Genomic DNA, 17287 nt, shown 5'->3' with positions numbered 1-17287 from the left:
AAGAAAGATACCAAGGGAAATTCAGAGACTGCTGAGGCAACCCCTTCAATCATATATTCATCAGAGGTTTAGAAATGAAAATTTGGAAAGAAAAAGAAATGAAAATTTGTTTCAAAGATCTTCCAGGGAAGAATTCTTTTAATAAAGATCCCCTGGGCACCCTAGTTATCTAGGGCAATATCTGTATTCTGTCTTGCCTGTAAAGTTCTCTGGTGCCACAGCTGCCTTGGTTTATGCAAGTTCAGGTGTGGTATATGCTAGAAGCAGACCTTGACATTGTCCAAGTGAAGCTGATTTTGCAAGTGTGAAGAGTCCAAGAATTACAGGATCATTATGGCTTCTACTGAGATTTCACAGGAAAATCTGGGAGGCCATAATGAGTTGTGCCATATTGTTGGAGCTACTGAATGAAGCACTTAATTAGACAATATCTTGCAGAGTTATGGGATTGAAGTTTCAGTGAAGATTCCCCCTCCATGGCCCAAAAATCAAGGGAGCACATGCCAGGGAAGCTACAAGCAGCCTACCAGGCGAATCTGAAAAAGCTGTGGGCTCCACCATGCAATCTGAGAGAGATGCCATATGGGAAACAAACAGGGTCATGAAGTTGGGATGGCCTTCACCAAGATTTAAAAGGATGTTGTAGAAAACCTAGGGCCATAAAGAGACGTATAGAAGAGCCATTGCAGATAGCTTCCAAAAGGGCTACATCAAGTGGAAATGTGGGGTCAGAAGTACTGCAGAGGGTCCCATCAACCAGAGAAGTTGCTAGTGGATTTGCACAGGTGAGACCTGAGCCTGTGGGAATTGAGGAAAAGACTGACCAGCAAAGCTGCAGGAGGATGTAGGCCCAAATTTTAGGACCTAGTCCCCACAACACAGAATGCCTCAGATGCTAAAGTTAGAGCCTTAGGATGGGTTTTAGCCTTACTTTAGCCTGACGGATCATCGCTATTTCCAATCTGTCTCCACTCTGGAATGGAAATGTATGTACTGTCTCTGTCCTACAGTCATATCTTAGAGGAATGGAATTCGTTTTCGATAATACAGGTTCACAGCTAAGTAAGTTGCCTTAAGTCTCAGATGAGACTTGGACTTCTGAATTAGTTTGGGGCTGAGTTAAGAGTTTAGAACTTTGTGGGTGGAATAGTTGTGTGTTATATAAGAGAAGATATGAGTCCCAGGAAGGAAGTCAGAAGCAGAACGCTGTGCTTTGAGCTTGACTTGAGTCCCAAACTCAGGCAGATGGTTAAATCCCAAAGCCTCATGTTACTTGGTCATGAATAATGTCAATTGGTGATGATTTATTGAGGAAGCTTGATCCAGTTATAATGCCATGGGGGTAGGCCAAGTGACAGGCCTTTAGGTTATTGGGAGCTTGCCCTCCGAAGGTAGTTCTTCCAATAGGGTTTGTTAAATAAGTCAAGAGTGCTTCCTGTCTTTCTTCTTCCTGGCTTACCACATGATCCTAACTGCATATTCTGTGCCTTCCACAATACTCATCAGACACCAGACCAAGGGGACCAAGTGATCTTGGACTGTGAACCTCCAAAAATATGAACCAAACTAAACCGTCTTCTTTCCTAAGAATCTCCTCTCAGGTATTTGTTAGACTGACAACAGCCCGACTAAATATTTTATATGACAAGGAAAGGTTTCTCTTTCTAGAGACAAGAAGTCATGTTCTTTCAAACAAAGTCAGCTGGCCGGTGCCATGGCTCACTAGGCTAACCCTCTCCCTGCGGCACTGGCACACCAGGTTCTAGTCCCGGTTGGGGCACTGGATTCTGTCCCAGTTGCTCCTCTTCCAGTCCAGCTCTCTGCTGTGGCCTGGGAGTGCAGTGGAGGATGGCCCAAGTGCTTAGGCCTTGCACCCGCATGGGAGACCAGGAGGAAGCACCTGGCTCCTGGCTTCGGATTGGCACAGCATGCTGGCTGTAGTGGCCATTTGGGGGGTGAGCCAACAGAAAGGAAGACCTTTCTCTTTGTCTCTCTCTCTCACTGTCTAACTCTGCCTATCAAATAAAGTCAGCTGATTCACCCCCATCTAATACCTTGGAGATGTATAAAAGCCTTATCAATATCATGTCATCTATGTGTTTGGCATATATGCAACTGCAGGCCCATAAGAGAAACCAAGATAATGCCAGAAGAACCACGGATGGAAGAGCAGCCTATATTGATGCACTAGTCACCTTTTAGTCACTATAACTAAACACCTGACAAAAGCAACTCATGACAGGAGATTTACTTTGTATCAGGGTTTTAGATATCTGCAGTCGAAAATTGGTTCAGCTATCCAGTAAGGGTAGCAAATGGCATTGGCAGAGCATGTGCATATCACATGGTGAGCCAGGAAGAAGGGAGATGAGGGAGAGAGAGAGAGAAAGAAAGAGAAAGAGAGAGAGAGAGAGAGAGAGAGAGAGAGAGAGAAAATAAATGAACCTGATTTAATGTATGAATACATGCCTTGAGGTTTAAGTTCCTGCACTGGTCTGGGAACAAAATCATGTTCAAGCTAAAGCATTCCAGCTTTTATCTCATAAACTCAAATCCTACTCACATGCAACACACTGCCATTCCATTTCCAATAGCTCCAAAGTCTTAACTTAATCCAACGTTAGCAGTGTAAGTTAAGACAAATGATATAAAGCAAACAATAAAGACAAATATCACATTTTCTCTTAAACGTGGAAGTCAGTTTGTTCACCCAAACACACACACACATACACACACACACACACACACACTGTGGGTACACTGTGTGTCAGCCCCCATAAAACTGAGTAGATCTGTTCCTATGACTTTACTTGTCAAAACCCATGAATGAATTCTCACAGGATGGAATCTCATTTTGTAGCACCACTGTAGTCCCCAGCAGAGACCCTCTGTGGCAGCTCCAGTCACATTTCTACTTGTCATTACCCTAGTGGAGACTCTGTGTATAAGCTATGCCCCTGCAACAAATTTCTTGCTTGGCTTTTCCTTCCTTAGTTTTCTGAGACATAATTTGAAATCTAGGTCAAAGCCTTTACACTTCCACATGTCTCCTGGCCTCTGGCCACAGGGATATTCTCTATGGCTCCATGCAGGTATCTCCAGGTTTCTGAGACTGTTGCATGTAACTGGTTGCTTTTCCTTCCTGGAATCTCCATACCAACTTGATTTCCTCAGCTCTACTATGCATTGTCCAGTCATGGAATTGGTGCAGAGGGTCCATCCCTTCTGCAAAATTTTACCTGACCAGTAAGGCTTTATTTGAAATATTAGGGGAGCAACCATGAACCCACAACTCTTGCATTCTTCATTATTGCAGAACTAGCATCAAATGGACAATGTCAAGGTCTGACAACAGGATGGGCCATACCTGGGTCCACTTAAACCATGGCTGTAGCTTCCCCAGGACACTTTGTTATCAAGCCAGAATCTGGGTCTTGTCCTGGGTGAGCAGGGAAATCTTGGGAATCTTTCTTAAAAGGATTTGATCTTGGAAGACTTCTGAACCAAATTCATAAATTTAGGTTTCTGAAGTTCTGTGATGGGAGAGATGACCTCAGAAACTTCTGAAGTGGCATTGAGGCATTTCTCCATTTTTTTTTTTTTTTACTTGCACTAACTTCTTTAGCAAAGGACTGTTACAAACAAACATTCCTGTTCCAAACTTACCTTTTCTTTGCTCCGTCTGTGGCCAGGCTGCAAATTTTCCAATCTTTATATTATGATCCTTTTTGCTTGATTATCACTAAAAAACTTACAAGCAACAGATAATAACACCCAGACCACAACCTGAGTACTTTGCGTCTTTAAACTTTCTTGTGCAAAATAAATTAATACATTACCTTGAATTTTGGCCTACTAAAAACAGGACAAAGAAACAAAAAAGGCCAAATTTGCCACAGTGTAGCAAGGATGTACTTTAGCTAAAGTTCCAATAGAATACTAACTATCATTTGAGAGCTCAACAGCATGAACATTACTCTAAACATTTCATTCAACATTGTTTTTTTAAATTTTATTTTGGTTATGTGTTCCATGTACTTCATATATACAGATTTAGGAATATAGGTATACTTCCACTCTACCCTCCCTCCTACCCATACTCCAACCCTTCATCCTCCACCCTCTCTCATTCCCACTCTTGATTTTTAAGAAGATCTACTTTCAGTTTACTTAATTATCATAAAGATAATCCTATGCTAAGTAAAAGACTTAAACAAATAATATGAAAAAAGTAGAAAAAAAACACTATTCCCCAATAGAAGAGACAAGGGCTGTAAACAAACATTGGATCTCAAAATGCCCATTTCATTCCAATACATTACATTTTAGGTATTCTATTAGTTACCTTGGATCAAGGAAAACATATCTGATTTTTTGGGTTTGGTTTATTTCACTAGGTATAATAGTTTCCAGTTGCATTCATTCTGTTACAAAATACAAGGATTTCATTTCTGACAGCTGAATAGTACTCCATAGTACATACGTACCAATATATACCATAATTTCTTTATACAGTCTACAGTTGATGGACATCTGGGTAGATTTCATATTTTAGCTATGGTGAATTGTGCTGCAATGAACATAGGGGTACAGATAACACTTTTAAATGCTGATTTCTTTTGGTTTGAGTAAATTCCAAGGAGTGGGATGGCTGGTTCATAGGAGAGGCCTATATTCAGATTATTGAGATATCTCCATACTGACTTCTACAGTGGCTGCACTAGTTTACATTCTGCCAACTGTGGATTAGGATACCTTTTCCTCCACATCCTCACTAGCATATGTTGTATGTTGATTTTTGTATGAGAGCCATTCTAACTGGAATGAGTTGAAACCTCATTGTGATTTTGAATTGCATTTCCATGATGGCTAGTGATCCTTGGCATTTTTCAAATGTCTTTTGGTCATTTGAATTTTCCCTCTTGAAAAATTCCTGTTCAAGTCCTTTGCCCATTTCTTAAATGGATTGTTTGTTTTGGTGTTGTTGAATTTATTGAGCTCTTCATAGAGTCTGAATATTAACCTTTTATTAGTTGCACAGTTTGCAAATAATTTCTCCCATTTTGTCATTTGCCTCTTCACTTTGTTGAGTGGTTCTTTCGCCATGCAGAGCTTCTCAATTTGACATAATCCCATTTGTCAATTTTTGCTTTGATTGCCTATGCTTCTGGGACTTTTCCAAAAAGTCTTTGTCCATGTAAATGTCTTGCAGAGTTTCCCCAATTTTCTCTAGTAATTTGATGCTATCAGGTCATAGAGTTAGGTATTTGATCTATTTGAACTGATTTCTGTGTAAGATGTTAGGTAGGGGTCTAGTTTCATACTTCTGCACATGGAGATCCAGTTCCTCCTTCACCATTTATTAAAGAGAATATCCTTCCTCCTTTTTCAAAAATATATTGATTGGAGATGCATGGATTGATTTCTGGAGTTTCTATTTTGTTTCACTGAGCTACAGTTCTGTTTGTGTGTCAGTACCGGGTAGTTGTGATTACAATTGCTCTGTAGTATGTCTTGAAATCTGGTATTGTGATGACTCATGCATGGTTTTTGTTGTATAAAATTGCTGTAGTTATTTGGGGGTATCTTGTGTTTCCATATGAATTTGGGCATCTTTTGTAAATTTGAGAAGAATGTCATTGGCATTTTGATTGATATCACACTGAATCTGTAAATTGCTTTCAGAGGTATGGACATTTTCTTGATGCTAAGTCTTCGAATCCATGAATAATGAAGATTTTTATATTTTATGTCTTCTTCTATTTCTTTCTTTAATGTTTTGTAATTTTCATCATAGAAAGCTTTCACATTCTTGGTTAAATTTATTCCAAGGTTTTAAATTATTTTTGCAGCTATTGTCAATGGGTTTGATCTTGAAAGTTCTTTTTAAGCCTTGGCATTTATATGTATACAAAGACCGGTGACTTTTTGATTTTTATATCCTGCCAATTTACCAAATTCTTTTATTAGTTCCAATAGTCTTTCAGAGGAGTCTTTGAATCCCATATCTAGAAAATCATGTCATCTCCAAATAGCGACAGTTTGACTTCCTCCTTCCCAATTTATATCATTTTAATATATTTTTCTTGTCTAATGGTTCCAGATAAATCTTCCAGGATCATATTAAGCAGCAGTGGTGAGAGTGGGCATCCTTGTCTCATTCCAGACCTTAGGGGGAATGTTTCCAACTTTTCCCCATTCAATAGGATACTGGCTATGGGTTTGTAATGAATTGCTTTGATTATGTTGACGAATGTTCCTTCTGTACCCAATTTGCTTAAGGTATTAATCATGAAAGGATGTTGTATTTTATATTTTATTGAAAGATTTCTCTGTATCTATTGAGGTTACCATATGGTTTTGTTTTTCAGTTTGTTAATTGTAATGTTTCACATTTTATTGATTTGCAAATGTCGAATCATCCCTGAATCCCAGGAATAAATTCTGCTTGGTCCAGGTGAATGATCTTTCTGATATGTTGTTGGATTTTATTAACTAAAATTTTGAGGTGGATTTTTACATCTGTGTTCATTAGGGATATTGGTCTATAGTTTTCTTTCTGTATTGTATCATTTTCTGGTTTAGGAATTAGGGTGATACAGGCTTTACTGAAGGAATTTTGGAGTATTCCCTTGCTTTTAATTGTTTTGAATAGCTTGATAAGATTTGCAATTAGTTCTTCTTTAAATGTCTGCTAGAATTCAGTATTCAGCAGTGAAGTTTCCTGGTCTTTAGCTTTTCTTTTTTGGGAGGGCATTTATCACTGATTCATTTTCCATCTTGGTTATTAATCTGTTTATGTTTTCTATGTCTTCATGACTCAATTTTGGTAGATTGTATATATCCAGGAATCTGTCCATTTATTATAACTTGCCCAATTTGTTGGCATACTGCTCTTTGTCATAGTTCCTGATGATTCCTTTTATTTTCATGGTATCTGTTGTTACATTACTTTTTAGTCTCTGCCTCTATTGATCTGGGTCTTTTCCCTCTTTTTTGATTATTGGGACAATGAAGTATCAATTTTGTTTATTTTTTTCTCTAATTTTAACTACTTCTTTCTTCTTACTAATTTTGGGTTTGGTTTTTTTGTTGTTTTTCTAAGACCTTGAGATGCATTGATAGCTCATTTATTTGATGTCTCTCCAATTTTTTCATGTAGGTACTAGTTGTTATAAACTTACCTCTGAACACTTCTTTTGCTGTATCTCATAAATTTTGATTTGATGTATTATCATTTTTCCCATAAATTTTTTGATTTCTCTGTTGATTTCTTCTATGACCCACTGCTCATTCAGGAGCATGTTGTTCAGTCTCAATTTGTTTGCATATGATCTAGAGATTCCTGAGTTGTTGATTTCCCACTTCATTCCATTGTTATCAGATAAGATGGTTGGTATGATTTTGATGTTTTTACATTTAAAAACTTGATTTATGGCCTAGCATATGGTCTATCCTGGAGAAAGTTCCATGCACTGATGATAAGAATGTGTATTCTGCAACTGTGGAGAAAAAGGTCTGTAGATTTCAGTTGGGTCTATTTGGTCCATAATTTAAGTTATGTCTGTTGTTTCCTTGCTGATTTTCTGTCTGGTTGATCTCTCCATTGCTAAAGGTGAGGCGTTGGAGACCCCTTTACTATTGTATTGGAGTTTATGTCTCCATTTAAATCCATCAACATTTCTTTTAAATATCCAGGTGTTCTGCTGTTGGGTGCATATACATCTATTATAGTCAAATTTTCCTGTATAATTGATCCCTTAATCATTACATAGTGCTCATCTTCATTTCTTTTAACAATTTTTGTATGAAATTCTACTTTGTTTGATATTAGGATGGCAATACCTGACCCTTTTTGAATTCTGTTAGCATGGAATATCTTTTCCCATTCTTTCACTTTCAGTCTGCATATATCTTTTTTTGGTGACATGTATTACTTGTAGGCAACAAATGGATGGGTCTTGTTTGTAATCCATTTGGCTAGTCTGTATCTTTTAACTGGAAAGTTGAGGCCATTTACATCAATGTTTCTATTGGTAAGTAACAGATTGCCTTGCCATTTTTCCATAAATATTCATATTGTTTACTTTGGAATTCTTTATTTTACAAGAGATTTTCTGTCTTCACATTCTTTCATAATGATAGCTATCTTTCTGCATTTCCTTGTGTAGAACACCCATAAGCATCTTTTTATAAGGCTGGATGAGTGGTGAAAAATTCTTTCAATTTCTGTTTGTTATGGATTAAGGTTAGGATTAGAGTTAGATTTAGGGTTAGGGTTAGGTTAGCTCTCATAAATGTGAGCTTTGCATAGCACGATATTCCAAATCACAGTTTTTTCTCTTACAACTTGGACTATGTTTCACTATTCTCTCCTAGCCTGTAGAGAAGTCCGCTCTGGATCCAACTGGAGATACTCTGAAAGTTTCTCTTGTGTACTTTTTAAAATATTTTCTTTATGTTTTATTGTGGAAAGTTTGACTACAATGTGTGTTGGTGAAGAATTTTTCTGGTCCTGTTTATTAGGAGTTCTGTGTGCTTCATGTACTTGGATATCCTTTTCTTTCTCCAGATTCAGGAATTTTTCTGTAATTATTTCACAAAATAGGAATTTTAGTCCATTATTTCATTCTAGACCTTCAGGAACTCTTAAGAATCATATGTTGAAGTCTCCAATACTGTTTCAAGTTTTCTATTTTCTTTTTTGATCTGACTGAAGATTTCCAAAGATTTGTCTTTTAGCTTAGATATTCTTTCTTTAGCATCACCAAGTATGTTGGTAAGGCTTTCCACCACATTTTTTATTTGATCCATTAAATTTTTCATTTCTAATATTTCCTTTTGATCTCAGTTTCATGGGAAAAACTTTCATTCTTATAATCTAAAGTTTTTAGTTTGTGGATTTACTTCTGACTGTATTTGAGTTATCCTTTTAATATAGGCATGAAGATAGGATTAAATTGATTAGATTTGTGAGTTGGAGACCACACCTTTGTCCTGCCCCCTTTTATTATCTCCCACTCCTACCTGACCTCACCTATATGCTTACCTGCCAATCAGACTCCACCTCAGAAGTGAATAAAAGGCCTGGAGAATGGCGGGCCCACCACTGTTATCCCATGCCTCCCACCAGTCTCTGCTTTTTTGCCCATACTATGATACTTGTGGCTTCACCTAACTACATGCTTGGAGTAGCATGCTTGCTCCACGTGGCTCCTGACCTGCTCTATGCTTGGTGTGGACCCACTTTAGTTTCTTAATTTCTTTCTCCCCTAAATAAAGCCCTCTCTTTCCTGTATATTTCTTTCACTGAATAAATGCTAAAAACTGTACCATGTTGCCCATTTCATTTATAAGCAACCGATATTTAGAATTCTTATCTAAATATTTGGCAAGAACTCTCAAAATTTTTAGCAAAGGTCCCTGTTTTCACTGTGGTTAATCTTTTGAATTCCATTCCTTGCATTTCTTCAATCTCTTCATTGCACTCTAATATTGAAATGTTGTTTTATCCCTTTGAGGGAGTCATGATGTCTTCATATTTCTTGTTTCTTGAATTCCTGCATTTATTTTTACCTATTTATGGAGTTACTTATTGGTTTTTTCTTCTGATGGCTTTTATCTTTGAACTATTCATCTGTGGCCTTGTGGAATGTTTGCACTTTCAGTGAATACCAAGAGGTATGTGCTAGGTGTGGCCAAGGAGTTTTGGTCAGTGCTGCACAGTGGGGCAAGTATACAGGGTAACATCCAAGTTGTGCTTGGTAGATCTGTTGTTAACAGAATGCTGGGAATGGTCAACTGTGTTCATGTGATGATCCCCTCACCTCCACTCCTCTATGCTGAGCAATGCCTGGGCTTTAGCCTCCAGTGGTTCAACACTCATGAGTGCTGTTATATGAGCCATACAAATGATCTGCACAGTCTCACTCTGAGCACCTTTCCTGCTGCAATGACCTGCCTCAGGCACTAAGAGCTCTGATCATGTGGAGCTATACCCAGTAATTGCCCAGAGGCCCAGCTAAACCCTATATCCTCTTGTGAAGCCACTGGTCCCCATATTATCAACACACAAGGCCCCCACAATCATTTTCCAAGCCAGCTCCACCTTGGTAGTTTGAACCACAGAGCTTGTTGTATGTTGGGAGGTGGGGAGTACCTCACAATCCTACTTGAGTTCCCAGCCACCTGTCAATTCTCCCAACCAAGCTCAAAGTCAGTGTGTATTGCGGATTTTTCCTTCCACTAGAATCATTGGATCACATGCATATGTAAGAGCCACTGCTACTATATTGCTGAGAAGATGGTGTCCTGTCTCAGCCAGTTGCTATGTGTACACACAAGGTTTCCATAGCTGTAACCCAAGCCCTAAATCGCACCTGCCCTTTCTCAGCTGAACGGTGGACAGTGTTAGAGGGAGGACAGTATCAGATAAATGTGTCCCTTTTACTTCTACTGGGTCCATGGGTAGCCATTAGTAACTGCTAGCCCTCAGGACTCCAGTCTGTACTCATACCACATTCTTCTTCCAGCTATGTCACCACAGATTGCTGCTGTCTGATCTCACCTATGTCTCCAAGCTGCTGACCACTCCTGCTCTCAGCTGGTGCAGTCATGTGTTGTGTCCATACCTGAGCTGCACATCTGCACTTTCCACACAGGTCCACGAGTTCCTCTTCCTTTTGTAGAGTTTCAGTGCAGTTTTCTCTCTGATTTTCCCTTGATAGTGCCATTTTTTTTCTTTCCTTTTTTCTTTTAACTATTTATTCCTAGCTTAGTGCAGTAAGTCATTCCCCTGTTCTGCCATCTTGGGTCCTCTTTCTTTCAACATTATGTGCAGGTTCACTTACCCATTCTCCAAGAAATTCTAGCTCTTTCCCAGCTTCCTTCTCTTCTGAACCTTCCTCAGAATCATCCATAACACTCTGCTTACAGTTTTCTAGACTTTTCCTTACCTGATTCTCCAAACTCTTTCAACATCTGCCAGTTAACCAATTCCAAAGCTACCTCCACATTTTCAGTTATAGTAAGATTTCCATTCCTGAGTTCCAGTTGTCTGTATCCATCAGTTTCTATTACTATAACTAAATTCATGAAACATGCTGTTTATGATTGAAGGAAGTTGATTTTGGCTCACAGTTCTGGAGTTTCATATTCTAATGTTAGAGGGACTTCATTAGTTCATCTCCTGGTGAGGGCAGTGAATGCCAGTGGCAAAACATGTGCAAATAGGAATGATCACATGGTAAGTGAGAAAAAAAGAGAGAGGCTGGTTTTGACTCAGCCTTTAGAACTAATTCTCTCAAGAAAACTCATCTGAGGACATGCCCTCATTGACTTAAGATTCTTCTACTAGGCTTAAGTGCCAAAATTGGATTTTTTTTTCCCACTCTCATGGCACCACCAAAAAGTCCTGCATGAAACTGAGAGATTATATTCAAACTAAAGCAATCCCTGACCCAAAAATTAATAACTCATGGTTATGAATTACTGTTTTGGTTTATTATTGTGTGATGATTGCTTCACATAATCAATATTTATTGATTAAAACACTTTAATTCTTCAATGGGTTATTTTGTATTAAAGATTACCATAATATAATGATTATTAATAATTTTCATTTTTAAGATAGAAAAATAATAAATCCATAACAATATAATGATAAAAAAGGGTCCACCTAAAACGTCAAAGGGATAGAAGTCTTTTAAAAGCCTCTATAATGAGACCTAGAAGAAAATGTCAAGAAATGATTACATTCTTCATAAAATATCAGCATGATCTGAGAGATATAACTTTAAAAATAAATATATTTATGCAGTGAAGTTGAACAACAAGTACCTGACAAAACAATGATATTAAAAGAAGAGATGGGATAGCAAACCAAATTCTCATCTATGGATTAATGAATAAACAAATCTAGTATTTGCAAGGAGGGGATATTAGTCATCCTTGAATATAACATAATCAAGAGAATGAGAAAATAAGCCACAGACAGGGAGAATATATTTTCGAAACATGTTCAATAAGGGACGGCAATACAAAATGTAAAAAGAATTAAAATCAACAATAAGCAATGGAGATAGGAATTTAAAATGAGGAAAAGACCTGAATAGACCTCTGTACAAAGAAGATGTGTAGATGGCAGATAAGAAGGGAACTACAATCTGAAAAAGTCATCCAGCACAGCCCATCTATCAGAATAGCCCAAATCCAAAATGCTAATAATATCAACTGCTGGTGTGGATGTAGAGCAAAGGAAATGCAAAATGGCACATTGAGAGCCAGTTTCACAGGTTGTTACAAAGCTAAATATATTCTTAGTGTATGATCCAGTGATAACAATGTTGAAAACTTTGATCCATGCAAAAACCTGCACACCAAAGTTTATATCAACATTGTCCATAGCTGCCAGAATCTTACAGCAATAAATACAAAATTGTGGAATATCCAGACAGTGGAATAATATCCATTCATAAAAATAAATGATCTGACTAGCCAATAAAAATACATGGAGGAAGCTGAAATACATATTAGAAAAACGAGAGAGAAAAGCCAATTTGAAAAGCTACATGTCATTTGATTCCAACTATGTGACATTTTGGAAAAGGAAAAACTAAGGACATAGTAAAAGGATGAGTGATTGCTACAGGTTGGAGAAAGGAATAGGTGGCTCAAGGGAATTTTTTTTATATTATTCTGTGTGATAACACAAAGTGCACACATAGAAGCATAACATTTGTCAAAACTCAGAATGTACAGAACCAAGAGCTAACTCTAATGTAAACTATGATCTCAGATGCAAGATTTTTTAAATATTTAGTTAATTAATTTTAAATAGAGTGGGAGCAAGAGGGAGGGAGAGGGGGAGAGAAAGAGAGAGAGAGAGAGAGAGAGAGAGAGAGAATCTTCCATTTCTTGGTTCACTTCCCAGATGAATGCAGCAATTAGATCAGGAGCAGCCTGAAGACAGAAGGCAGGAACTCCATTCTGGTATCCCTTATGGGTCTTCTGCTGAATTTTGCTGCATAATTTAAACATTGCTAAAATGGATGTCTTTTAAAATAAGGGAGATGGATATCCTGCCAAGATAGTCAAAGTGGTGCTGCCTTGAAAACATTAAAATCTTAGTTTCTAACAATAAGAAAATTTGATTTCATCAACTCAAGGGGGACCATGGTATTTCAATTTGAGAGGAGGCATCTTTTCTGTATTTCCACACTCTATTTGCAGAATGTTTTTATATTCTTTTGGTATCAGGGTAATAATGGGCTCATATCACTAATTAGGAAGTGATTCTGTCTCTCATTTTGATATAAATGATTATATATAAATGATTGATGCTACTTCAAACATTTAATTAAATTTGAGAGTGAAAAAATTTACATGATTTGCCACTTTACTACTTTTATAGTACTCTTTGCAATTTCTTGTTAAAAACTGGATATTTTTAAGTCTATGTGACTACTTTAAAATCAGATTTGTCTCTCTCTGTTGTTGCTATTTGTTTAGTGGCCTTGTAATCCAGTTCTTTGAAGTCTGTATTCTTCCTGTGTGATCTATGAAGCCAGTGCTGAGAGAACTGAGTGGTTAGCTAATGATTGCAGGAAGATTTCATTTATTAGTTGAAAGCAATAGGCTTCCCAGTTTCCTGAGAATTTGTGCACCTGTTGGAACATGTGTTGGATCACTCCCGCCACACAATCGGCAACTCTGTCTTAACCTTCAGTTCTTCTTTGTACAGAAACTGAAGGTCAGTGATAGGTAAAATCCTGGGTCCATCTCAGTTCTTTCAGAGACAAATGCATATTGCCGGGCAGGCAAACAACACTATGCATGTGTGTGGCTTTCTAGAATCCGAAGAATATGGCAAAATATTATAAGGCCCTCGTGGATAGTTCATTCACCAAATTTTCATTTGAAACTTCTTGTTTGCAGTTTCTCCAGCTGGTATGCTCTGCTTAGGAATCCATGAAGATAAATAATTTCAGCAAATTCTTCTGGAGGAAAAACAGTATAGGTGAGCTGCAAGCAAGTCAGGTCAGATTCAGATGGGTTTGACACTGGAGTCTAAGGGAATCACCACAGAGTTTAAATAATGACAGTTTTCTTAGATTGTGGCTTCCAAGTACCTGATCTTGTTTTTGCTTTCTCTGAAGGATGTCAGGCTGTTTTCAGTGTGTTGAGCTCTGTTAAGATGCAAAGCTATTGCATGGCAGGAGTATGGGGTATGGGACTAAGGCATGTTAAAACCACAAAGTTCATTGATCTTATCCACACATAACTCTCTACATGTAACTGCAATTCTTGGTAAATTTCTGTAGTTCTGAAATAAAAAAGTATTATTTCATTTTTGGTTACTATGATGTTTATACAGAAGAAAAATTTCAGCAGGAGTCTTTACCATTTTCTACTAATATGTGCTCTCTCTAAAGTCTTACACTCATGTTGGTTAATAAAATTCTAAGAACAAAATAAACTTCTAAAACTGCAAGGATGCACAATACTGCCATTAGCTTAAAGGGAGAGAAAAATGACAATATTTTAAAGAATTTTAATGACTATTACAGTTCTCTTTTATGATCCTTAAAGATTAATTCCTTCTTCAATGAAAGAACATACACCTACTATCTCTTTGGCAGAACTAACTCAAAGCACCACAATTCCGGTTATCAGACTTCAAGTTGACAACTTGTGAGTGGAGTGCAGCACTCACTACTTTATATCAATATATGGACATTTCTAATGACATTGATTTGAACCAAAAAGATAAATTATCTACACTTAATATTCCAATAGCCATTTTTGGAAGAGGAAAATCTAAGTAATACCAACATACCCAATCCCCACTTAGAAAGATAAAATACAAATCATAACATAGGCTTTTGTCCATTTCTGGGCAGTTTTTATAAGTAACTTCAGTAGTCGGTTAAGGAGTATTCTACGGTTATACACAGCTTATATTCCTGAAATCTACTTCCCAGGTTATAATTAGTTCTTAACTCCATCCCGAACTCTACACTCAGTCTCATTATTTTTCTTAGGCTCAAAATAGTGATAATTGTTGTTTGTAGCATCCTAAGAGTCTGCAAAAAGCCAATACGCAACAAAATAACATGTGTTTGAAGACAAAAGAACTAACAAGGTTGTAAAAAACTATGAACCTTAAATTAGGAATAAAACAGAAACTCATAAAAGTTAGCTTCAATGTGAGATCACTTTTCCCTTATAAGAAAGTAGAGTGGATGTGAAGCTATGTGAAACTTTTGAGAACCTCCTTGGACCAAAAGTACTAAATTAGGATCAAAGTCCCACTATTAGCAAAATAATATTGCCTGAACCAAACTTAGGCTCCACTGAGCCCTACTCTTGACTAGGCTGTTACCTTGGTAAAATACAGAAAAGAAAAGAGAACACCATACAAACTTTATGATTCAGGAAAGATAGACCAAAAATGGTGATACAAAATATGTTTTGTAAAAGTTCAAGACCACAATAACAAAAAGTATTGTAAAGAACAAGCAAAATATGACAATAAGTAACGTACATGTGATTTTTCAACGATTTTAAAGACTCATTATACAAAGTACTGGTAAATAGTGGATCAAGGTGTATCTGTGTCTTGATGGTATAAGATATTGGAACACAAATGATGTTCATTGCTTTGTCAATATCTAGAAAATTTAGTTTAAACTTATGTAATCATATTCAAATTACATTGCCTAGCATTTTCATTGCAAATAATTAACACTTGGTAATCTTCCATTTTCAAGTATCAGAAAATATTTATCATTGGAAATAATTAAAATAAAGGTCTTAAGTAGGAATTTGTATTAATAAAGCAAGATAATTTGTGAAAATAGAATAATAAATATATTACTTACAGAAAAATTAAAAACAATTATTTCTAAATGATATTTATATGTTACATTTTATTTTGTCTATGGTAGAGGAAATATTTAATGAGTGATTATATCATGCACTCTGCATTTGGCATAGAGCCTTAATATGACCCTCAGGTGTAATACATTTATTATAATAAGAAATGGAGGAGAAGAAGGTTTAAAGCAACTTTCCTATACTATATCACTAGCGAGTAACAGATTTTGCTTTTATTCTTAATTATTATATTGTTTTATTCTTTATTGCACCATGTTAGGGAGACTTATTTTATTTTTAGTCCATTTCTCTCTCACTCTCTCCCTTTATCTGCATCCCAAGCTCCCTTCCACGCCCCCCTTCACTTTTGAGATAACATATCTTTAATTTACATTATAGTCAAGGGTTTAATTCTTCACTAAATAACGAGTTCAACAAGTAATAGGTGAAAGGACCATAGTTTAGCTGAAATATAGGCAAGGGTTATAAACAATAATTAAATGGAAAAATGACCATTTCATCCATATGCTGAAATTTTCAAAGTACTCATAGATCATTAAAACCATAGTAGTATGACATTCTTAACCATTAGTTTGACAAATGTATATAACAGAGTTTGACAAAACTGTATTTGCAGCAATACTGATACACACAGGCATTTCTTTTGTTCTTTTTTTGTTTTTTGATTTTTCCCCTTTTTAATTTTGGCTCCCATATTTAAGTGAGAACATGTGGTGTTTGTTTTTCTGTGTCTGGTTTATTTCACTCAACAGAATGTCCTGCCAGTTGAATACAAATGGAAGATTTTGAGTAGAATCTGAGTTATAATCCTTGAAACTGTGCTACTAATCAATTTGACATGGTGTTTGCAAGGCAAAATATTATGCTTGTCTTATTTTTTACTGTTCATATGTTCACATTGAGACCTTATTTTCAGTTATATTGTTTAGAGTAGCATTCCACTACATGATATATCCATGTCAGTGTATATAGCTTGTGCTGTAAATTAAGTATATCTTCATATGAAATATATATCTTTATAGACTACAAATGAGTATAGTTAGGGAAAGAGAGAGAACTAATAAACTACCGATTTGCTCTGAGATCTGAATTATATTTTACATTTTTGTGTGTAAAATATTAATTATTACATCAATCACCACTGTGTTGTGTACTCAAAGGTTAGAAAGTGAGAACACATGGGGATTGAGAGTCAGGAAAGATATGGTAGGTGATGTGTATATCTAAGTCCAACGTTTATTGAAGTTAGAATACTACAGAAATAGATAGAAAGAAGGTTCATGACGATCAAAGAGTGAATACTTGAAAGCAAGATTGAAGAGGCACAGAACTTTATGGTATTGAAAAATAGTTTCAGGTAAAGTGAAATGCATTACCATTATATGAGTGA

The 17287-nt window shown here is 36.6% G+C and overlaps 1 pseudogene; it reads right to left on the bottom strand.

The window, feature by feature from the left end:
- The window catches only part of LOC138850098 (small ribosomal subunit protein uS2-like), a 150045-nt pseudogene that overhangs the window by 120483 nt on the left and 12275 nt on the right, over positions 1 to 17287 (bottom strand).

The sequence above is a fragment of the Oryctolagus cuniculus genome, chromosome 6 (assembly GCF_051225735.1).
Source record: "Oryctolagus cuniculus isolate XC-2025 breed Fujian yellow rabbit chromosome 6, ASM5122573v1, whole genome shotgun sequence".
Lineage (NCBI taxonomy): Eukaryota > Metazoa > Chordata > Mammalia > Lagomorpha > Leporidae > Oryctolagus > Oryctolagus cuniculus.
Note: the sequence above shows the minus strand (reverse complement) of the source record. Positions and strands in the feature narration are given on the sequence as shown.